The sequence below is a fragment of the Suricata suricatta genome, chromosome 12 (genome assembly GCF_006229205.1).
Source record: "Suricata suricatta isolate VVHF042 chromosome 12, meerkat_22Aug2017_6uvM2_HiC, whole genome shotgun sequence".
Classification (NCBI taxonomy): domain Eukaryota; kingdom Metazoa; phylum Chordata; class Mammalia; order Carnivora; family Herpestidae; genus Suricata; species Suricata suricatta.
Window position 1 is genome coordinate 46,900,456 of NC_043711.1, and position 23,477 is coordinate 46,923,932.

The 23,477-nt window shown below is 43.9% G+C and overlaps 1 long non-coding RNA gene across 1 annotated transcript in view; it reads left to right on the forward strand.

Annotated features, from left to right (window-relative positions):
- Positions 1-16,575, forward strand: part of LOC115275124 — an 87,592-nt gene extending 71,017 nt beyond the window's left edge. The window contains exon 3 of the long non-coding RNA XR_003901399.1: positions 16,495-16,575. This is a non-coding gene — a long non-coding RNA (uncharacterized LOC115275124). The remainder of the gene's footprint in view (positions 1-16,494) is intronic.
- The last annotated feature ends 6,902 nt before the right edge of the window (positions 16,576-23,477 follow it).

The following is a 23,477-nucleotide window of genomic DNA, read 5'->3' on the forward strand; positions in this document are numbered from 1 at the left end:
AATGCTTTTACAGTTGAATTCCACACACATGAATTATGACAAGTGAGGCGACTACTCTGTGGTTTGTTGTGTCTGGTCTGGTTCCTACTTTTAAAGTTGCAGTTGCATTTGGTCATTTGAAGCTTATTTTCACAGTCTGGCCAAGCCAGCGGGGTCCCGGGCCTCTGTAGGGGACGTAAACCGCCAGCCTTTAAGTTAGAATGCTCACCAGATGAGCATTTCAAGACTGCATTGCGTCACACAAAGGGACTTACGGACTTACTTAACGTATACTATTTGACTTAATTTAGATATTTAATGGGAAGAAAAGCCTTTTATTATCACTGAAGGAAAGACCTGCCAAACACTGTGAGGCCCAGTTGAAATATCATAATGGATGTACAGAGTGCAAATATATTTCACTGCCTTACAGAATGAGCTGTTTAATAATGATTGTTTCTTTCAATTTAGCGCATGTATCTTTGATATTTGCACTTGGTAAATTATATGCTGTGATTCAAGCAACTCCCCATTTTGTGTTGTGTGTGTGTGTGTGTGTGTGTGTGTGTGTGTTTTAAAACTTTGTTTTAATGATGTATGTACTGATTTTTAAAAATGAGTTTCAACCGTGATTTATGTTTATTTCATGAGCCCGGACTGGGGAGTCCATGCCAGGAACGAACACTTCCCGTCCTGTCTTTTGAGACACATAAATGTGAGCAGTGCTGGGTCTGCTGACCTGATGGGGCACGGCCCCGTGGAGCATGTTAGCAGGCGGGCGCTGGCCTGCTGTGTGGATGGGGCATCTAGGAGGGTGGGGTGATGACCTAGAACACCGTGGGGAAGGCACACCTGGGCGTCTGGGAGGAGACCCGGCCACATTGCCGCACCTGTATGCCTCCAGCTTTTGCAGTCATGGTACGCGCTGATTGCCAAGGCACAGGACCACCGAGTCCCAATCTGATGTCCACTCCTGTTTTTCCAGGACATGGGGGGCTGCTATGGGGGTGAATTGTGTCCTCCCCACCCCATGACAACTTTGCAGGTTGAAGTCCTGACCCCCAGGATCTCAGGATGGGACTGTATTTGGAGAGAGGATGTGGATGGAGTTAATTAAGGTTAAATGAGATTAAGGTGACACCTCATCCAGCATGAGCATAAGGCACAGAGGAAAGCCTTGGGGAGACACGTGGAGAAGGTGGCCATCGGTACTAGAGGGGCCTCAGAGGAAACCATGCCTGCCGACCCCTTGATGTCAGACTTCTAGCCTCCAGACCCAAGAGAAAACAGACTTCTGTCCTTGAAACCCCCTAATCTGGTCCTTGGGTATGGCAGCCAGAGAAAACTAACACGCAAGCAAATCATGATCTACAGGAAGGTGTGTGTCATTTGAAAACGTCTTTTCTATATTATGATCCAGTGTTTAAATATGGAAAACTGTGGCAGGAAAACCTTTCCCAGGAAGAAAAGCTGTAAGTTTGACCAAACCCGTGTGGCCATCAGAGCAGCCTTAGTGGGTGTCACACCAATAACACGGAGGATGTGTGTCATAGTGGGCCGTGCGAGGGGCAAGAGTCCCGCATACACTGTCTGTTTCTGTTCCTAGCACAGTCCTGTGAGATAGGATTGTGATGTCTGCCTTTGATGTGAGCAAACAGGCAAGGAGACATCCGTGGGGTTTCAGAGGCAGCAGGGTAGGAGCCGGGGCACCACCAGATAATCCTGCTCTCGGCCCATCCATGTTGTTGCTTTGCCAGCCCTGGGAAATGAGGGGTTAAGGAAGGGTGTTTGTCAGAGCTCTTATGATGGTTAATTAAAAGATACTGGGCACAGTCCCTCTGGACACGTTTGGGTCCCATCTCCAGAGAGAGGCCGTCCAGTGCATTGAGTGCAGTGAAGATGTCACTGGTAATAGTAGTTGTCACGAGTCTTGTAGGATACCTCGCATGTGTGAGCCCTAATCTAAGTAAGCCCCTATGTACTGCCTGTTTCATTCTCCCAGGTTTTCTGGAACTCCCAATAGGTCCATACGCAGGGCATCTGACCCCAGCCCCTGAGTCCATCACCGCCGGGCCTCACTGTCTCTTCCACAGGACTGGTACTCGCCCAGTGTCGGCCTCTGTCACAAGGAAGGGGAAGAGGGTGGCTGATGTTGAGGTTTTAAAAAGGAAAAAAATTTTTCTTCCTTTTCCCCTTATTAGAAAAGCGATTTATGATAAATGTAAAACATTTTAAAAGCAAACGAAAGCAAAAATAAATAAAAATTATCTATAGTCCCATCCCCCAGTGAGAATTACTGCTCGTGCTTTTCTGTCCGCCTTTATACTCTTTTTACTTGGAAATGTACTTCCTGTGACTGTAAATATAATAATATTTTCATGAGCAGCGACATGAGTTAGAAAAGAGCAAGGACTTTGGAATCAGACTTGGGTTTAAATCCTCGCGTTCCAACTACGTGACGTTGAACAAGTTATTTAATTTCTTTCTGTCTTTGAAATGGGGTAATAATCACATAAAACTGACTTCACTGGGGTTTATGGTAGTGTATGTAACATTCTCTTTTGTAGCAAGTGATACACAATAAATATACAAAATGTAACTTTAGAGTCAGTTCTTGTAGCACATCTTTGTTACTCAGCAGTTTATCTTTCAACAACTGTTTGGTGAGCAGGCATGATTGGGGATCATGTTTCCTTCTGTGTCCTTGTCTATTTTGACAACCCTTTTAAATGTCTGCATAGTATTTCATCAGTATGAATCCACTTGTACTGAATTTTCAGTGGACATTTACTATCCCCCCCGCTTACATGTGTCATAGGCAATGCAGTGTTGTGTTTCTTTGTGACATTGTAACTGAATTTCCCAGTGGTGACTGTGTCTTGAGGATCACTTCCAAAGACTAGGGGATGGACAAGAATGGCATGGTTTAAAGGCAGTTAAAGCAGTACCGAATCACCTCCTCGGTTCCCCTGAGCCTAGCCATGCATGAGAGGGCCCATTTCTTTCTTTCTTTCTTCTTTCTATTTAATTCCTTGTGCTTTCTCTTTGATGTCCCTGACTTATTTCTATTTGTGAGCTTTTGACATAATATTAGATTAATGGACACAAAAGAAAAATGGCGCATAATTATGCTGCGTGGGTCACTGACTGAAACCAGGCTTCATGAAGAATAGCGGCGCTAAGAATTGAGAGAGACTGGTTGGGTGCTGGTGTTGAGTTAATGGTGTGGGCCAAGCAAAGTCGAGAACAACAGCTGTCCTCCATGGAGCCTTTACCATGGCCAACTCTTGGGTGCATGCATTCAACCCATGTAAGTTAATCTTGACCGCAGTGCTGTGGGATGGGGACCCTTGGGGAGTCTTCTTAGCCCCATTTTCTGGATGTAGAAACAGAGGTTGAGAGAAGGTAGGTAGTTTGTCCAAAATCACAAATTAGGTTACCGTGTGGCAGAGCTGGGAGTTGAACTCAGGGGCTCAGACTCTCCAGTTCCTGTTCTTTTTATTTATTTTTAATTTTTTTCTACGTTTATTTACTTTGAGAGACAGAGAGCGTGAGTGGGGAAGGGGCAAACAGAGAGGGAGACGCAGAATCTGAAGCAGGCACCAAGCTCTGAGCTGTCAGCAGAGCCTGATGCGGGACTTGACCACCACGAACCGTGAGATCATGACCTGAGGTGAAGTCGTACACTTCACCGACTGAGCCACCCAGGCGCCGCTCAGGTTCCTGCTCTTGTCCTGGGGCGTTGGAGATGGAGATGGAACCATGGACATAAGAGCCAGCATGGAAACCAAATGAGAGGTGAACACGGCGGCTGGCTGGTGTTGGGGGAAGGGCAGAGAGGAGCCTCACAGGGTTTCTAGCTTGTTGGAACAGAAGAGGGAACTTGTGGCCGGCCCAGGGGAATGGGGGGGAGAAGCCAGCGTGGGGAGTGTGAGCATTCAGATGGTATACGTAGGGCCCTGGAGACTGGGGTGGGAGATCTACCAAGAGTAAAACTTACCTGGTTTTTAAGGCTCATGTGCATTATTCCACTTAATCCTCAAACCACTCCATGGCGTAGGAACTGTCATTTACCCCCAGTTTGCTGCTGAGGAAACTGAGGCCCAGAGAGCTTGAGTAACTTACTCCATTATTGCCACAGCCAGAATTGGACCTCAGCCAGCCAAATTCAGGTGCTCTGGGCCAACATAGACCAAGACCTAGAACTCCATGGGGAGTTTGCAACCAGAGATAGATTGGTTGGAAGTGATCTCTCCTTGCTTTTGAATTTTGCAGCAATTATTGCCTGTAGAATTCGGCTAGCAGTTAATCGTGTACTCCCCGTGACACGACTCTCATTTAAATCACGTCCTGTTATTTAACTTCTCCTGCTGAGAAGGCAGCTGTGCTTGGATATCCCTATTCCCAACCTCCAGACGTGGGTACCACAGTTAATCAGAGTTTGACTGAATTTCACTTGAGGAGTCTCATCCCGTATCTTTGAGACAGGTGCCCTCTCAGCAAGGGAAGGGTCAGGGAAGGAAGGTGGGCTTGGGGTCCCAGTATGAGAGTCAGAAGGAAATGAGAGACCAGAGAGGAGACAAGAGCAGCACTAGAAAGCGTCCCTTCTGCACAGGCCGTGGGAGGACCAGATGGATGCCTCACCCGCCTGCCCTAAACCCCTTTCCTCCCCATCTCCATTCGCAGTGGGGGTGTGCCACACAGCTCTGAGGCCGTGATACCGGGGCTCTCTTGACTCTTTGCTTTCCCCCATCCTAGAATTTGCCGGACTGCAAACAGGAAGCCGAGGGATTTGGTGTGGTACTCCCAGGAGGGGTCTAACCCCTGGATTCCCCTTTGGGCTTTATCTTGGGAGCTGTTCTAGATGTTCTCATGTTTCCCATTTGAGCTGTGGAAAGAGCGGTACTCTAGTATTTGGAACCATTAAGGGAGGAGACTTGGCTTTGAGAAACCCGTGCCTCTGTCACGTACTAACTGTGGCCTTGGGAAAGGATTCGACTTCTCTGAGCCTCAGAGTCCTGTAAGATGGTAGTACTTACTTGTGCCGCTGTCGTAAGGCTAATTAAGAGACTGGGCAGAAATCCTCAATGCAGAGCACTGGGTGCTCTCAGAGTGGCTGGTGCTAGAACTGGATGTCCTCAGGAGAATATCCAAAGGCCTCCCACTCTGTCAAGCCACCAGGGTGAAAGGCCAGCATGTTCCTTCTTGTCTTGCGTTTACAACAGACATTTCACCACTTTGACTCTTTGACACTTTTGCTTGATGATTTGATCCTAATCATCAGTGCTCTGGGCTCCCGAGGCTTTCCAAGCCACGTCCTCCTGCCCCCTAGAATGCGCCCTGCTTTCTCGAAAGGAAATGTGGCCGTCGGATGTTGTTTTCTTTTTATCTACTTACTGTTGTGATTAGTTGTGGGCTGTTAGGTTATTTTTTTTTTTTTTTAAATTTTTTGAAACTCTGTGAGAATTGTCTGGAAGTTCTTCAGTCATTTCATTAGTCATTGAAGTTTTTTGGTTTTTAGGATTGAAGACAAATGACTTTGAGGCGGTGGGTCAGATGGACGTGGCTGGCTGGGTAACCGTATCCCTGCTGAGTCAGCCGTCTGCCCAGACAACTAAAAGCCGAACTATGCTTGATGACGAGTCACTGGCCAACGTCACATTAACTCAGAACTTCATTTCTGCTCCTAAGTTGTGGGAACCTGATTCCTTTGTGGGTTGTTCGAAAGCACTCCCAAGTATTGTATGGATTGGATGTTGAAGCCCAGAATTGTCCGTTCTCGCCTGATGTGTTTGTGATTTGAGGCCGAGGCATAAAATTGTGACATGGTATTGTTCAGAAAGGTGAGATTCACTGCCATTAGTTTATAGGAAGGGAAACCCAGGCTCTGGAAACTCAGTGACTTGCAAATGGTCTCAAACGGTTGGTGGCAAAGCTGGGACAAGTTTTACTTTTTCTTTCTACCCATTGATCATGTACTAGCCACCCTCCTGGGCTGTTGCCCTTCTACTGAAACTACCTCGTAAGCTGTTTAGTTTGATACCCCTACCTGGGTTGGAGAGACCCTCTGAATGCCCGGGACGGTGACTGCCTCAAAATGCCCTCTGGCCCCCTGGCAGCACATTGGAACCTTGGAAGAGAAGTCTGTTTAGTGTGCGTGTTCTCTGGTGCCTTTGCTCTGTGTGTGCCATCCATCTTGGATGGGGAGGTGCTCGACGGGGTCACTCAGCGGTGGAACGTCGTCTGCTCCCTGCAGTACCATACATGATGAAATAATCATGCTTCGTAAATGAGGATGTTTGTCTTGTTACACTACCACAATCTTGACTGTTTGGTCATTGCTTTTTAACTTCTTCAACTTGGGCATGAATTTAAAAGATGATTTGAGGGGATGTGAGGATATTATTTGGTTTAGCAAAGAATTTGGCCCCATGTTTTTATTCTTTTAAGTAATTTGTAATTAACCTCAAAGGCCTGTGGTAAGATGGCTTTTGTTTCTAGTTGGAATATGGCGACAGAGAATTCTCTAGAAGAGAGATTTGGCCCAACTGCAGTGAAACTTCATGTTTCACCCCGCAGAGCGACTCTTGTAAACAGCACTTGAAAACCCCTCTTCAAGACCATTGGTTTTCTCAAAAAATATGTTCTCCTTCCCCCATCCCTTAACCCTTTGGTGATAATGGAGGGCTTTTCCTTTCTACAGTTTCAGCTGGTGTCTTTTTCTTAATTGTGAAGCCGGCAAAAGTCATCCCAGAGAACAAGTCTCGGAAGAGCTGCAGTTGGTACTGCCACCCAGTCAGTTTCTTCACTCTTTGAAAAGTTGTTTTATGCCCCCTCCCCCCCATACCAGTGTTGTATACTGATTCTTTAACTTTTCACAGGAAATATAGTCCTGTTAACAAGAGGAGCTCTGGCGTCCTCACGGGTAGCTTTCCATGGAAGGTTACTCTGGGAAACTGAGGCTTGGGCTCTCCACTTCCCCCTTTGATGGCACCTGCCATTGTAGTTTTCCACTGTTAGTAACGTCATCCCCATGTATGTCATCTTTGTTCCCATCCGTGGCGGGGCGTCCACGCAAACAAGGCCTCTCAAGCGTTTGAAGAGATGCATAGGGATGGTGTTTCTAGTGAAAGTGAAATAATATAATTTGTTTATCACCTTGAGTTGTTGACTCTGGATTGTCAAAAATATGTTTTGAAATTTAAAAGTGTGAAAAACAAGTGTTCTGGCTATCAAAAGAGCTCTCCCCTCAAAGTAAACATATTTATAGAGCAAGACTCAAAACAGAATAGTTGATCATGATAAGCCCAGCCAATGAAAAGAAAGTAAACATGTTTACCACAAAAGCCTTATAAAGAGCCCAGATGGCATCTAGCTCTCTGTTCACTTGACTGTTCTTCCAGAGAGCTACTGAGGCTCCCCTGGGCCTCAGGGACAGAGACACCATTTGCCCTACCAGTGGGATTCCCACCGTATTCAAGCTCTGCTTACTAAGCTTAGCCTAATTTGCCAGTGGGAATGGCATGTTAGTATTTTGAGCCATCGGCCTGAACCAGGTGGGGAAGGTATTTGTGAAATTGAGCCTGGAGTTCTCATGATTCTTAAGTAGAGACTTGTCACTGAGGGGGTGCCAGGTAGGCTTAGGGGGAGTCTTCCTAGCTCCCTGAAAGGGCCTCAGATTAATGCCACATGTAATGACCTTCTTTCCCAGGCACTCTAGGATAGGCACTGAGCATGTAAAACATGAATCGCACTCAGTCCCGCCTCACCCAGCAGATTTTGGTGAAGGAACCAACTAGCTTGAATAAGCAGTTGGTAGAAAAGACAAGAGCAGCCTGAGTGATGCAGGGGATTTTGGGGTACTGAGTACCACGAGGGTGAGCTGTAGATGATGTAACAGAGGGACTTCAGAGACAGGATACTGGATGAGGTGGTGGCAGCTTGCTTCAGGACAGTCCAGGAGCGAGTACAGGAGAAATGACCTAGTGAGAGATGGCTCAGTGCGAGGTCATGAGTCGATTTCAGATTCCAGGGTCTTAGAGGCAGAGCACTTCTAACGGATGAGGAGATCCTAGTTTTGGCCATGCCCTCAAGTATAGAGGAAGTGGTCGTGTGGTTCATTAGCATTTAATGGTCCCTTACTGAATATGGGCAAATATTACCCTGATTTTCCCAGAGTTGTAGCTAGTCAGTGACATAGCTTAGAGGGGACTTAGGCAGTCTTTCCATAGCCCATGCTTTCAGCTTCTATGCTGTACTGTTTCTAAGAGAGCTTGGAACCTTTTAAGGTAAGGAAGTTCAGATAACCAGGCATATATGCGCTCAGTCAACAGATTTTTTTTTTGAGTGCCTTATTTATACCAGGTCTTATGTAAGCATTGGCCAGGCTATGGGAAGGACCATCTTCATGGCCCTTGAGGTTGATAGAAATGGACACACCGGAAGGATCTAGACAGAAATTGTGAACCAGATACTAAAATATCTGAAAAGGTATAGAAGAGTACCCCTTGATATTTAGAAGTGAAAGCCATATGGCTGGGCTGGGAACTGGTTCCCTCTCTTAGGGTCAGAAAAGAAGAGTTCAGAAGGATGAAGGAATCCTAGTGGAGAGAGATGATGGTTTTCCCTTGGAGGTAGATGATAGGCAAGGTGGGCTGTTAGCAGAGCAATAACTTGAGTCTATGAAAGGGAATTGGTTGCTGGAGGTCAAGGTATGTTGACTGAGTGGCTTCCTTCTTCTTGAAGGGAAAAGTTAAGTTTTTAGATTTTTCATGATGTTGGTATTGGGGGTTGGTGGGAAGAAGTGAGCATTGGAGCCAGAGAAAGTTTCTTGAATACAGAAATGGGACTCTGGGATGGTCAGAAGGCAGCAGGATAATCGTGCGTTTTATTCTCGAAGAGAGGTTTCCACGTTAGTTACTCATTTTCCATGGCAGCGTTCAGACATATGTTAGGCTACTTATTGGGGAGACAGGGACAAGGAAGACAAGCCTCCAGGTTTTAAATGGAATGTTAAGATCTTGAGCAAAGGACGATCAATAAACAAACAAGCACAAAGGGTTTCTGGTTAGGCCTCAGTGAACTAGAAAAGTAATTACGTGGAAACCATATTCCCCATGCGTTCTAATTAATCTAATGGGTTTCCTTAAAAGCTTGTTTTTGAGCATTGATATCCAAAAGTCCTCTGATGAGTTGAAAGAAATCTTGTGGGTGAAAGTTAAGCAAGAGAACACGGCTAGCTCCAGAGAATTTAACTGAAGTGAAGTCAGGTGGGCTCTCTGAGGCCAAGAGCATTCGTGTGGTTGACTCATTTGGTTAAATTTGGTTGACCATTTTTACTAGAACTTTAGAACTTAGCTCTTTCGACAGAAGCTTATTTAGGGTACATTTGAGGTGATTATTATTTTAAAAGCAGAAGTATTATTTGTTCTTCTTTTCTAAGCCTTATTAATTGAGGCAGATTGGCATTTTATTTGTGAGCTGACAACACACTTTTTTTTTTTTTTTTTTGCAGTCGGTGTGCTTTTTGAACTGGGTTCAGCATTGTCAGAAAGTTATTCACGGGAGTTGATGATAGAACCTGCTCCACCCACTTCTGTTCTCTTTCTATTTTGGTGCCATTCGCAACAAAAGAAACGAACTTAATAAATTAGAGAAGGATTGAAGCTCTCACAAATGCTCTCCTTCTCTTCAGGTTGTGTAACCAATGAGACAAAGTGGGCCCACTCTTCCTGTAGCACATGGGACCTGAAGGAGCATCCATGGAAACCACAGGAGATGGCTGTGGCCTTGGGGCTCCCAGGTCTTTTGACCAATCTGATGCAGCTGCATTAAAAACGTCTCTATATACATTTATGGGTGTGTACACTCGTACGTATGTTGTTGGTGTATGTGTATACTCCTATGTACATGCATTTTTGTATTTACATGTGTCTATGTGCATACATACATGCATACTTATATTATGTGGCTACGTAAAATTCCAGATTTAGCATTCCAGAGCCAAAGGAGGGCCAATGGATAGCATGTTGAATTTGAGTTTTGTGTCAGGGCCCCATGGGAAAAACATGGCTTTTTCCTCTCTGTGGACCTGGGGAAGGACAAGGGAAGGGCAGGTAGTGGTTACTGGAACATGGAGACTGTATCTTGTTGGAGGGGGTGCCTGAGGGGAGGTGTGACCTTTCATAGAGGGACTTTGTCAATCTGGATTACCCTGGAGGGAAGGAGGCCTGGGCAGTGGATGTCCCATCTTCTCCGTCCTCCTAAGGTGAGACTTCCATTGTTTGTGTCCTTTGTTTTTATCCCGCTGAAAGCCAGAGGACATAGGTACCTAGTGGTGCCGTTTTCCAGGCCACAGAGTGAGGCAGGGGATGATGGGGAAAGAATCTGGAGCGGCACATGGAAAACCACATATTGTGTGCTGTTCTTTGAACTCCCTTGAGCTTGACACTGCTTGGATAACCCATGGGAGAGGTCAGGCGGGCAAGTGAGTTCCCAGGCGTCCAGGAGGGCTAGGATGTATCTAACTTTTGAGAGGAGTGGTACTGGAGGTGTGGTGCCTACACCAGTAGCAGCAGCATCACTTTGGGGCTTTCTAGAAATTCTCAGGCCCTACCCTGGACCTACTGAACTAGACTCCTCTGGTGGAGGGGCCCAGGAGTCTGTGTTTTACTAGCCCTCTTGGGGATTCCAGTGCTTGTTCAAGATCGAGAACACTGCTGGATGTGTTCAAGTGTTAGATGGTCAGCAAGTGATGTAAATTTGCTAAGAAGGCCCCTCTCAGCTTGCTTGGAAATGCAAGGGAGGGGAACTGTGTTGTCTCTCTTAACCCACGACAGACTTTCAGGCCTCCATTTTTAGGATGTTTCTTAGGAGGCCAAAGAAAGGGAATAATGCATTGCCTTTAGGCCTCGGGTGCTTAATACTAGTGCAGTTCCGTGCCTTTAATTTCCAAGTTGCCCTCAGCCATACAAGGAAGTACCAGGCCAACCCCTAGACTTTTGGAGGTTGTTTTTGAAAAACAGATGCAAATACAGCCTGTGCGGTTGTTGTGTTCCCGGTGCCTGGCAGTGTTTGGTAAACAACTTGATTGCTAGGTCTTGGCCTCAGGGAACCACAGCTGCTCTCTCCAGCTCCCCGCAGACTTTTGTACTGAGCAAGGATTGCTTCAGGGAAAAATAAACAGGGGAGAACAAAACAAGTAAACATCACGGTTGTTTTGTGGCTGCCTCTACCTGTTTTCCTGGAGCTGTTTTGCAACCACAGGCCCTAGGCTTTGGTTCCTTTAAAAAAAAAAAATCAAGGCAAGACCCCATGGCATCCAGGGCTTCTTTCTCTGTGGTCAGACTGTGGACGGGCCATGGGCCCTGGAAAGTCTGGGTCGTGGCCCCTGCAAGAACAGATGCATTTTTAAACATGATCACCCCCAAGATGAAACTCTGCTTTTTCGAATCTCTAGGAAAACAGATTGAATATGGCACAATTAATGTTTCAGCACTTCTAGGCTTTTCTCTAAAATAAATTAATGGGCTTTTAATTTATTGCAGCTCCTGATTGGAAGGGTTCAGACGGGGGCTGCTTTTCAACCCCCCAGGGCCAACCTGCTCTCTGGGACCCTAGTGACTAGGAAGAAGACAACAAAGTCCTGTTGGGCCTGAGGGGATGGGGGCGAGCCCCCTGCTGGCTGAATTCCAGGCCTTACAGGGGTGGAGAGGGTTGCAGCGCCCCTCAGAGTGGAGACAGGGACCCGTTTTCATGGGGATTAGCTGGGGAGTCTGGTTGAAATGCAGATTCCTGGGACCGGAACCTCTGGTGTAGAGGAGGGGGGTTTGGAGTATGCATTTCCAGCTGGTGCCCCGGTTGCACACTCAGGTTAGCAGAGCAAGGCCTTGGCGATCGATACTGCTCCAGTGTAAATAAGCGAGCTAGGGAAGGGGGCCTGTGATGTGTTGCCAGACTTTTGACTTTATTTTTATTTAAGACATTTTCTCTTTTTGTTTTTGAGACATGCACATCATTTTGATGCACTTACTTTTTTTAAGTTTATTTATTTATTTAGAGAGAGAGAGACTGTGTGTGTGTGTGTGTGAGAGAGAGAGAGAGAGAGCGAGCGAGCGCGAGAGAGTGAGAGCGAGCAGGGATGGGGCAGAAAGAGAGGGAGAGAGGAAAATCCCAAGTAGGCTCCCCTTGTGGGGCTCAAACTCACGAATCCATGAGATGATGAACTGCGCCAAAATCAAGAGTCCAGCACTTAATGATGGACTGAGCCACCCAGGCGCCCCAGTGAATTTCCTTTTTATTCACTCACAGATCATTTTTTGGCTCCCTCTTTCTAGGTAAAATCATTTTCTTTTGGCCTAAATGATACACATCTTTCTGAATGTCCTTATGGAGAGATGGTGAACTTCTCTTTGTCTCAAAAGATCCTTATTTTATCCTTATATTTGAAAGAAAATTTTTTTCTGGGTATTTGATTGTAGGTAGACAGCTTTTGCCTCTGGGCGATTTTCTGGGTAATTTATTTGGATATCCGTCTTCTCTTCTGTTGTAGTTTTTTTTTTTAATTTTTTTTTAATTTCAGTGGCTGTACTTTTTGATTTCTAGAGTTCAGAGTTTTGGTTAGAGTTCCAGAGCTTCTCTCATTTATGTGTATGTTGATGAATGTATTCTACTAGGTATATACCTATATAGTATGTACTTTATAGTAGCTATACTGTAAATATATGTAAAAGGTACAGAATATATTGTTTGCATAATATTTAGGTTAGGGTTATAGAGCTCGCATTTAATAGAACATAAAGATACATATGTATATGTATGCAGGAATGACAGTGTATGTGTGTGTATATCGTATGTATTTGATGGTGTACATATTGCAAACACTTGAAGACGCTATAGTACGTCTTATTTATATAGTGTTTTGGTTAGAGTTACAGAGCTTGGTGGAGATGAAATTGAGTTCTGGATCTGTTGGACTCCTAAAACATATACAAACAAACAAAATAATTCCACAAACAGTCGTAGTAAATGGTTTTCCTTCTCATATATGCCTGGTAACTTTATTTGTTATTATTTTTAAAAAATTTTAAGGTTTTTATTTATTTTTGAGAGTGAAAATGAGAGAGAGTATGAGCAGGGGAGGAACAGAGAGGGGGAGACACAGAATCTGAAGCAGGCTCCAGGCTCTGAACTGTCAGCCCAGAGCCTGACACAGGGCTCAAACCCACGAACGGTGAAATCATGACCTGAGCTGAAGTGGGACACTTAACCGACTGAGCCACCCAGGCGCCCCTGGTAACTTTAATGGTATAGGAAATCAAGCGAGACAACACTAATGATCAGACCCTTCGAGCACTGACCCACCTGGGTCTTAGTTGGCACCTGCAGCTTTTCTGAGGACGAACAATGAGGAGAGCTAAGGAAGTCTTCTGTCAGCCCTCGGCCCCTCCCCCTCGGCTGCCGCCATGCTATTTTTGAGGGGTGTCTTGTCTCCTCCCACCCACCTCCAAGCCTCTGAATACAATATGCTGGTTTTGTGGAAAGCGTTTCCCCCCACCTTCCTGTTGTTTCTAAAACTTGTTCAAGATAATTCCTCTAGAAATCCTTCATCCACCTGGGTGCCTACTATGTTGTTTTGTGCTCACTTGTAGAGCTTCTCTCTGCTTATGAATTTCTCTAGAATCACCTGACATGGTGTGACCTCAGCAGTCATTTGGTATAGGGGTTGCAGGTTCCTTCATTCTCTCCTTCCTGCTTACCTCTTTTTCTTTCTTTCTCTTCCTTCCTTCCTTCTTTTTCTTTCTCTTCTTTCTCTTTTGTTTTCTTTCTTGCTTTCTCTCTTCTTTCTTCCTTGCTGTCTTTTTCTTTCTTCTTTCTCTTTTGTTTTCTTTCTGTCTCTTTTTCTTTTTGTCTTTCATTTTCTTTCTCCTTTTTCTTTCTTTCATTTTCTTAATTTCTCTTTCTTGCTTTCTCTTCTCTCTTTCTTCTCTCTCTCGCTGTTAAAAAATTAGCTACTGTCTTTGAAAAATCAGGAAATTTCACAAAATAGGAATCTGGATTATTGCCTCTGTTAGTACAAGTGAAAGCTTTTGAAGCCCAGGGCTTATGTTTCCGTGTGGCGGTAACTGGCTTTGGCGTGCACCCGCTGCCCTCTTTTACTGAAAAACCACTCGTCTCGCAGTTTGCCGCCTTCTGCGTAGCTCCCCATACCGCACACACCTGGCCTGTTTGGCTCACTTGCCTTGACGGCCTGGTCATTGTGGGGTACCTTAGCTTTCCTTTGTGAGGCAGGAAGCTCAGGGCCAGAAGGGCTAAGTACCCTCTACAAGACCTTGCAGCAAGCTTGAGTCAGAAGAGCATCTAGTACAAGGCAGGTGCTCAAAATGTGTGTCTTAACGTATTGGCTGGAAAATAATGAGTTCTTGGGAGCGCACACTTTGTAGAGTCAGGTGCCTTCTATGGTGTGTTGTTGGGCATGGTACTACCACTCTGCCTCAGTTTCCTTATCTGTAGATTAAGCTTATAACATTGTCCACCAGGAACTTTGTTGTAAGAATAGAAGTAGATGAAATAACTGTTGTAAAATACTGAAAACAATATCCAGCATATAGTGAGTTTTCAGTCAATTAGCAGTTATATTTTTGTAGGACACTGAAGAATGACTTCTTTCGATTATTAATTCGTTCGTTGATCTGGTAAATCTGTATCGAGTGCCTGCTCTGAGCCAGGCATTTTTCTGAAGTTTTGAAGTAGAGTGATAAATAAAACAGAGATGTTCCCTTATCGTTGGAGCTCATGTTCAGGTGGGGAAGACAAGTGAATAAATGAGAAGAAAGTGTCTAGATTATGACAGAAGCTCTGGAGAAAGTGCATGGGGTGATATCACTGGGAGTTGCTGGAGGTCTAGCCTATGTAGGTAGGCGGGACAGCCTTCTGGACATGGCCTTTGTCCCTAAGACCCAGTGATGAGAAAGAGCCATTTGTTTAAGGAGTAGGCTCATGGCCTTCCATTCAGCGGGAGCAAGCAAGGGCTCCAGTCCTGAGATGGAACAACGCAGCTCGCCTGAGGTGGGGGGAAGGCCGCTGCGCTCGTGTTGTCACTGAAGCTGGGGTTGGTGGCTGGAGGTGTCAAAGAAGTAGAAGTGACCCATTTGCAGGGCCCTGTAGGCCACAGAAGGGTGTTTGGCTTTTATCCCAAAGATGGCAAACAACCTCAGCCCCTCTCTTTTGGCTTTGCTACTCTGCGTTCTGCTGATACGCACCAAAGTTCGAGAAACACTCATGTCTAATACATTTGGGCAGATCTCCCTAGTAGTTGAGCTGTACACTCTGGAGAGAAATGGAAGCCTTCCATGGGCACCCAGGGGATGCTGTCAGCCACCAAGGGTGGCAGCTCGCCAGGGCGTGGCACTAGTGCCAGGGTGAGAATTCTTATGTGTGTGCGCAAAATCCTCTGCCTGTCGCACATCTTCAGTGTTGATGGCAGATTGACGCAACAGTGGTACGTGATAAGACTCTTTTTATTCGGGAATCTTAAAGGAGAAGCTGCTAGTTTTGCTTATTTAGAATAAATACACTTTAAAAAAAAATAACCAAGAAACCTAGCAGTAGCTTAGCTACTCGAAAAACAACAATTACTGCCCCACTCTTGCACATGAAAAAGACGGAACCCTGAGATAGTAAACAGCTTTCTTGGGGCCACACAGCAAATGACAGTATCAGCTCCACAATGCAGGCTTCTCCACTTGGAGGCCTGCATGTTACATAGAATGTTCTCTCTTATTGGAAACACCACCTTGAGTTTTGCTCCTTCAGTAACTCCTGAACATTTAAAAATTATTTTGGAGGAGAAATGTCCATTATTATTAAACATGAAAAAAAAAATGGGGGGCGCCTGGGCGACTCAGCCGGTTGAACATCCTACTTTAGCTCAGGTCATGGTCTTACGGTTCGTGGGTTTGAGCCCTGCATCAGGTTCTGTGCTGACACCTCGGAGCCTGGAGCCAGCTTCAGATTCTGTGTCTCCCTCTCTCTCTGTTTCTCTCCTGCTCGTGCTCTGTCTCTCTCAAAAATAAACAAACATTAAAAAATTTTAAAATACTATTCTTTAAATTCTCACGTTTTTTCATCCTCTAGGAAAGATAATTACTTAATAGGAAATGGTACACTTATCCATGTAATATTTGTGTTACAACACCTTACTGTTAACTAAGTACTCTATACTGGGACATGATATTTTTGTAATGCTACAATATGTAAAATATTTTGCACAGAATCTGTAATAAACAACAACATTTCAGTGTATGTGTTGAGGTGATTGGTAAACGTATCTTTTAAAACACGATTTCCGGTTCATATTTTACAACATCACATTTGATATAATGATATACCCTCATTTTAACGGTGTTTTCCCCTCCCTCTAGATTCTATGTCTGCCTTGCTGTTTTTAAGTTTAAGGAAGTGGTGGTTTTAGAAGCTACATCTTAGTTATGTGTAAAAAATATTTTTGTATTGCAGTGTCCCAGGACCTTTTGCTGACAATTCCCGTTTCCAGACGAAACCTTTGGGCAATGGTGAGGGCTTCCATCCCTTCTCTGATTTGCTGTCGACCATGAACGGGTGGATGTGATGCCTGCTGGCCGAAAGGGTAAGTGAACTCTTAGCATTATTTGTGTGAAAATTCACAAGACAAAGAAGTGGCCGCAGGGGTCACACACAGTGCAGGAAATTGACAGAAGTCCCAAGTGCATCACAACAATCGCATACCTCGGGTGAGAGGTTCTCATTTTGAAAGAAGGGAGCAACACCGGCCTTTTTTTCTGCTGTCACCCTGTTGAGTAACCCCTGCAGTGATCTGAGGATTCATAAAAGGCATAACAGGACACAAAAATGTGCGTGTTTTTTTTTTCTTTCCTGTTCAGACTGTGGAGGGTGGGCTATCTACGCTATGAACCTTATGTATAATTGAGAGAATAATTACTTTTTTGGTCCCATAACAACTCAGCAAAAAAAAGGGCCACCGTGGAATAAAAGCATAATGACCTCATCTTGGGTTTTAGAGGGAATTTAAGTCTGATTTGTTTGTTAGGAAGGTCTCATCCCAAGCTTTCCACATGATGAGAGCTCTTAAGAAAACTACTTTGGACTCTCAAAGATATTCAGAAAGAGTTATCAGCATTTTTTTCAATCCTTGTTTACCTCACAAGATACTAACTGTAGTTTTTAGGGGAGGTCAGAAGCGTCGTGATGATTTTTCCTCTTACATGTTTTTTCCATATTTGATGGCCTCTACCATGTTCCTCAACCACCAAAGGCTCTTTGTAGAGCAATGAAGAAACAACTAATTGTGACTTACCTTTATCAGAGAAGATAATTGGTTGAGGCCAGGTGTTGTGGATAAAAACTGTGACATCATTGCCTGACAGCTTTGTCATAGGATGAGATCGATCACCTTTCTCCTGCACCTTCTCCTTTCGGGTTTTGTACTCAGTGATTTAGTGATAAGAACCATTGGCATCAACTCCATCTTGTTTCTCTTAGTGTGATTGTATTTGAAACAGGTTCTTTTTAAGGGAGGGAAGTGTGGTGAAGGAGAAAGACCATTATATTAGATAAATGGAGAGAGCTAATAGTTACCTGACACGGACAGGCTAATCTCTGTTGTGATTTTCTATATTTATTTACTTAATTATGTTTATTTATTTAGTTTTGAGAGGGGGAGGAACAAAGAGAAAGGGAATCCCAAGCAGGCCCCATGCTCAGTGTGTAGCAGGAAGTGGGCTTAATTCCACAAACATGAAATCAGGACCTGAATCTGAATGAAGAGTTAGACGCTTAACTGACTGCACGACCCAGGTGCCCCCAATTTTTACATTTAAAATAAAGCAATTAGGTTAGAATATCCTATTTGTCAGTGCTACCAAGGCCTTAGAAGAGGTCAATTTAAATGCCTTCATTAAAAATTTTTTTAATGTTTATTTTTGAGAGAGAAAGAGAGGGAGAGAGAAAGAGAGGAAGAGAGAGAGAGAGAGAACAAGAATGAGTACAAGTAGGATAGGGGCAGAGAGAAAGGGAGACACAGAATCAGAAGCGGGCTCCAGGGTCCAAGCTGTCTGAACAGAGCCCAGTGTGGGGCTTGAACTCATTGTGAGATCATGACCTGAGCTGAAGTCGGACACTCAACCGACTGAGCCACCTAGGTGCCCCCAAATGCCCTCATCTTATAGGTGGAATAGCGGAAGCCCTTAGAGTCTGATTGAGATGTCCAGGTCCCTGGGCGTGGTCAGAACTGGAGCCTACTTCTTTTTGTCCTCAGTGATTTTTTTTCTGATTTACTTCTGGTATAGAGGTTGAGACATCCAGCCAATTAAGTAAAATTTCTCTGATAAGTGTCTTCTTAGGACATTTTTATGCATTTAGTCATTTGAGACAGATATTAGAAGAATTTATAGTTAGAGATCAATTTGACCTCCTTCCTATTTCATAGACTGAAAAAAAAGGGGGCCCTGGGTGGCTCAGTTGGTTAATTGTCTGGCTTTGGCTCAGGTCATGATCTCACCATTTATGGGTTTGAGCCCCGCATTGGGCTCTGTCCTGACAGCTAGCTCAAAGCCTGGAGCCTGCTTCAGATTCTATATCTCCCTCTCTGTCTGACCCTCCCCTGCTCATATTGTTGCTGTCTCTATAAATAAAAAACTTAAAAAAAAAAGAGTCCTAGTGAAGTAACTAGTGCAATTATTATTGACCAGGAGATCCTCACAGAGCCTGTGAGCTCCAAAATTCACTTCCACCTGGGCTAGGTTGTTATTCCATTCTGCTGGAGTTTCAGATAGAGGAGAAACCATCTTTTATGTTCCTGACATGATTCCTTCTTTCATTGGCAAGAAATAAGGCAAACTGTAAGTGGTAATACATAAGGCAAGGATGTCCACAGTGGGAAGAAATGGTTGATGGAGTCAGGGAAGTTAGAGCTAATAAAGATCCTCTATCATCTTCCTGGGTGGTCTTGGGGACGTCCTTGGATTTCTCACTAGGAAGTTCCTTTCATGGCCTTCCACTGCTGCATACCCATGATAGACTTTTGGGGATGGTCTGTAGACTAGTGAGCAGATAGCATGCATTATGAAAAATGTGTCTTCACAGATCAGGAGAGTTGAGACCAAAGCCTGGGTCTGTCTCATATACACATGAGAATTCATAGAAGTGGTTGGAATTCTGAAGATATTGAAACAGTAAGAAACTCAAGTTTGTAATTACCTGTCATCTCTGTCGTCAGTATTGAGAAAGGCTGACTCTATCTCACTATCGTAAAATTGATGTATGAAATTAAACAAAACCACATGAATGGGTTTATTGAAGACAGGGTTCATTTTATCCATTAATTTCATTGGGTGAGGCCTGCTATTTGAAGAGTCATTCTGAAGAACTCTAATGAAAATGATCTCTCTGGAGAATTGATAAAATAGCCTCATTCAATACCAGTTTTTTATATTAAGGAAGTGTTTTGTATTTATCTGATTGTGATGAACTGCCTTCCACTATATTCTTAGTAGAAAGTAGAAGTCCCTGAAATCTGATGAGCTGGAGTGTAAGTTCCGTCTTCTGTCCTTCTCTTCTTAGTCAAAGCACACCTCCAGGGTTTGCTCAAAAGACTGATTCTCTTCCTCCGTGATGCAATAACCTGACTTTCCGTGCACTCTGCATCTGATCGTCCTTTCATTCTCAAAAATGTATTCACCGTCCTGTGGCTTTTAGGACATTACAGTTTACCAAGTAGCCAAAAGAAGCACCAGTTAATTGTTATTGCAGATAATTTGGAGTCTTTAGGCTGGAAATAAACTCCAGTTCTGAGTACAGTGTTTCATGGTAAGTGCCCTCATGGTAGGACAGGGTCACAGGCACAGGCAGCCAGAACAGCACATTGCTACATTCACATGCAAGGCAGTGAAACCATCTGAGAAGAGATGTGGATGATTCTGGCAAATTTTTAAGGTAACAGAGTGGGCAGTGTACTCATGCTGAGTGATAACCATGCCTGGATGTTAAATTACCTTAGGTGCAAGACAGAGAAAAGGAAGGGCTGAGTGCCTGAGGTCTGTCTTACTGATGCAGTTCTTTAATGTCATCATTCACCAGTAGGGAATCAGCATTGGCCCCTGTTCCCGTGGCATGAAGCTGAAGTTGATATGGATACCTATCCGATGCATGTCACGAGACTCCAAGAGTGAAGAGCGGCTAAGTCTGCTGCATATCTAATAGGCAGTTAGCCACAGTGTTATTAATAAGTGTGATAATAACAGTCTGGATTTGCATAGAGTTTTCCTGAGAAGAGTTGAGTAGAGATGGTGAATTGCTGGCTTGTTATTCAGTCTGTGCCTTGGCATTGGCTGCTCCCTCGCAGTAAAGCATCTTTTGCTGGCGGATCTGGTGCAAGAATGTAGCACCACGTGACATTGTTTTGTCACCGATTGTTTTTCCTGACTTACCTACAGTTACTTATTTGATCTCTCTCATAATGAAATTCCTAGCTTTTCACCTACTTGGATGAAGGAAAAGCATGGGAAATAATTCCTCTCACTTAAGACTTGAGAATGGGCTACATTTGGGCTGGGAGTTCCTTGCTTTTGTATACAAAGCATGCTTTTTGTATACTTGAGAATGTGTATTTTTTTTTTATCGGTTTTGGGGTGCGGTGGTGGTGGTGGTGCAGCTTCCAGGAAGAGGTGGGGGCAGGTAGCAGGTGTTTTGGGACAGGAAAGCTAACTGATGGGCTCCCCCTCTGAGCTGCATTGTGCTGGAGCCTGTCAGTGGGCAAGGCCACTTTGTTGTGCTTAAACTTCCAGGCCCTGAAATTTTGAGTTTGAAAAGTAATTTTAACAATTTAATAAACTACATAATATGTCTTATAAGCTAGAGCGAATGATCTTAAGTATTTTGGTCTCTTTCATAACACAATGAACATAATATTGGTAAAAATACAGATCTTCACTCACGACATAAAGAGTGGCTAGATTTAATAAGCTGTTATGAGTTCTGGCAGCTGCCTATCAGATTGTATAACTTGGGCTCTAGCATGCGGAGACAGTGTCAGCTTACATTTTATCTCCGAAGTCTTTTCGAGGTGTTTATTTGGCCTTTCTCTCCAGTCCCTAACCTAATAGAGGTAATGTAATTGGCTGAATATTTTCCACACAGCTAATTGGCCAGAGGCCAAGGTGGAAACCATTGTCTGTCTTGATGAAGATCAGAAATTAACATGACATTTACGTGGCGGTAATGGAATATATGTGTAACGTAGTCATTCAGGATGGTGAGAGCAAGAGTGTCCATCCTTTTCCTGCCCAGAAGCAGTGCGAGGAGTTCGGGGGGTGATGAAGGAGCCTCCAGTCCCCATTACTCCCCCTCTCTTTGTACCTCACAGCGATGGCCAGCCAACACCTGTGTCAAATGTACTCTCCACTCCTTCAGACAGACTGTGAGACAAACTAGTGAATTATTCCATTTGTCAGTTAAAACAGAAAATCCACTACTATTGTAAGATTAAATTCCAATTAGAAGGTTGCATTTAATTCAGAAGCTGTAACATTGTTTTAATGAATTCTGTTGGAGGTGACAGTTTATGTGAGATAAATTTATATGGTGTAGGTAGATATAAATTCATTGGATAATGTTAAACATGTTACTTCATATATATTAGCTGTGAAATTTATTTCCTCTCTGGTTATGTCCCTAAGGAGGCAGAGTCAGAGGGAAAAACATATCTTCAAAGAAAGGGTCCTTTCTGTCCTTTCAGATCCTTACTTGAAAACAGCCTTTTCTCACTTGTATTTAAAAAAAATCTGTTAAATTTCTGCATTAACTGAATTTATGATTCTTGGTGTATGCTATTTATAAAATTGAATATAGGTTTTATGATATAGGAAATTAGTCTAGGAATGAGAATATGATCCAATTTTGTAATAAAGGTAATCTGCATTTATATTGCAGATATTTTCCATTTCTCTCTAAGCCCCTTATGGGATTATACACACATTTTTCTGGACATACCAATTCACTGTAGAGTAAACTTTTAATGGATTGGGCAGGCCATTGGTCACATGACATGTACACAAAAGCATCACACCCCTCACCTGAATCAAGGGTGGCAAACATTCTTGGCCCACTTCGGATCTTACATTTCCCCTACTCCTGCCCATTCCTCTGTCCTTGACAGACATCGCTAATTGATCGCATTCTCCCTTCTGCTAAGTGCTGATGTGACCTCAGAATTTTTCCACTTGAATTCTGATCGGCAAGCTTACCCATTCACCATTGACATTAGTATGAGCAAAACAGTGTCAATCAAGTGGCTTCTGACCAGTCTTTATGGTTTTTCTTTGAATCCCCAGTACTTCCTCTAATATCTGACATCCAGCAGTTAAACATTACATGCTTGTTATTTTAATGAGAGAATCTCACACACCACAGTTTTAGCAGTTATCTGGTTGTGTAACAGTTGGGTTTTTGGCACGTGTCTGCCATAATTGTATGATGAGAAGTAGTCGTTTTTTTTCCCCTTCATCTGGTTTTGTTGTTATGTATGTGAAACATTATAGTTTTGAAGGTTTTTTAAAAAAATTCTTTAGCTTTGGAAAAGATAAAAAAGAGACCATTCTCACCCTCTTGTTACCTGTGCATCAACTGAGGCTCAAACCTAGAAGGAAGTGGTGGGGTAAGAATGAAACCCAGACTCTCACTCTCCAAGTGCAGTGTCTTTCTCAAAGGGCGGAGGACGCACATGTACCAGGCGCTGACCGGTGCAGGTCAAGTTCCTTGCAGTTTCCTTTTGCATATTAATCTTGCTTTTTATCAATACACTGAAGCAGGCTGTACCAGGGAGGAAGGCATTCAACTATTATATTTCAGATGATAGCTTCCGTGATGTAAAATTCTAGGAACTTAAATTACACCGCGTGTTGTTTTTGAAAAATAATCTGTTTTCTGTTGAGTTGGTTCAGGTAATGCACAGAGACCAAAAGAAGGAATTTCCCACCTAGTCTGTTCGCAGGCTGCAGAGGTACCCTGTTGAGAATTGCCATCGTTTTAATTCCTTCTTAAAGAAAAATGAGCAATTAGTGCATTTAAGCACCATTTAGTTAATGTACATTTTAATTTCATTTCAGCGTATTGTTTGATTAGCTGCATGGTCTTGGTCCTGGTAAGCAGAGCTCTGGAAAGTGATTGTAGATGAACCTGTGAATTGTTCACCTCTTGGCGCACATTGATAGGGTGGGTATGGTTGGCCTTAGTCAAGGATGACAGCACCAGTGGGACCCATCCTGGTCTGTTCTGATGACAGTGCTTGGATTTTCTGTTCACTCTGTTCCATGCACCTCCAACCACCTGATCAGAATAGGTCATGAGGTGAAATCTTTTTCATCCCTCTTTGTGTTCCATGAGATTTATTAACTTCCATAACAAAGAATTATAGCAGTCATTCATGGAGCACTAATTGTTCCTAG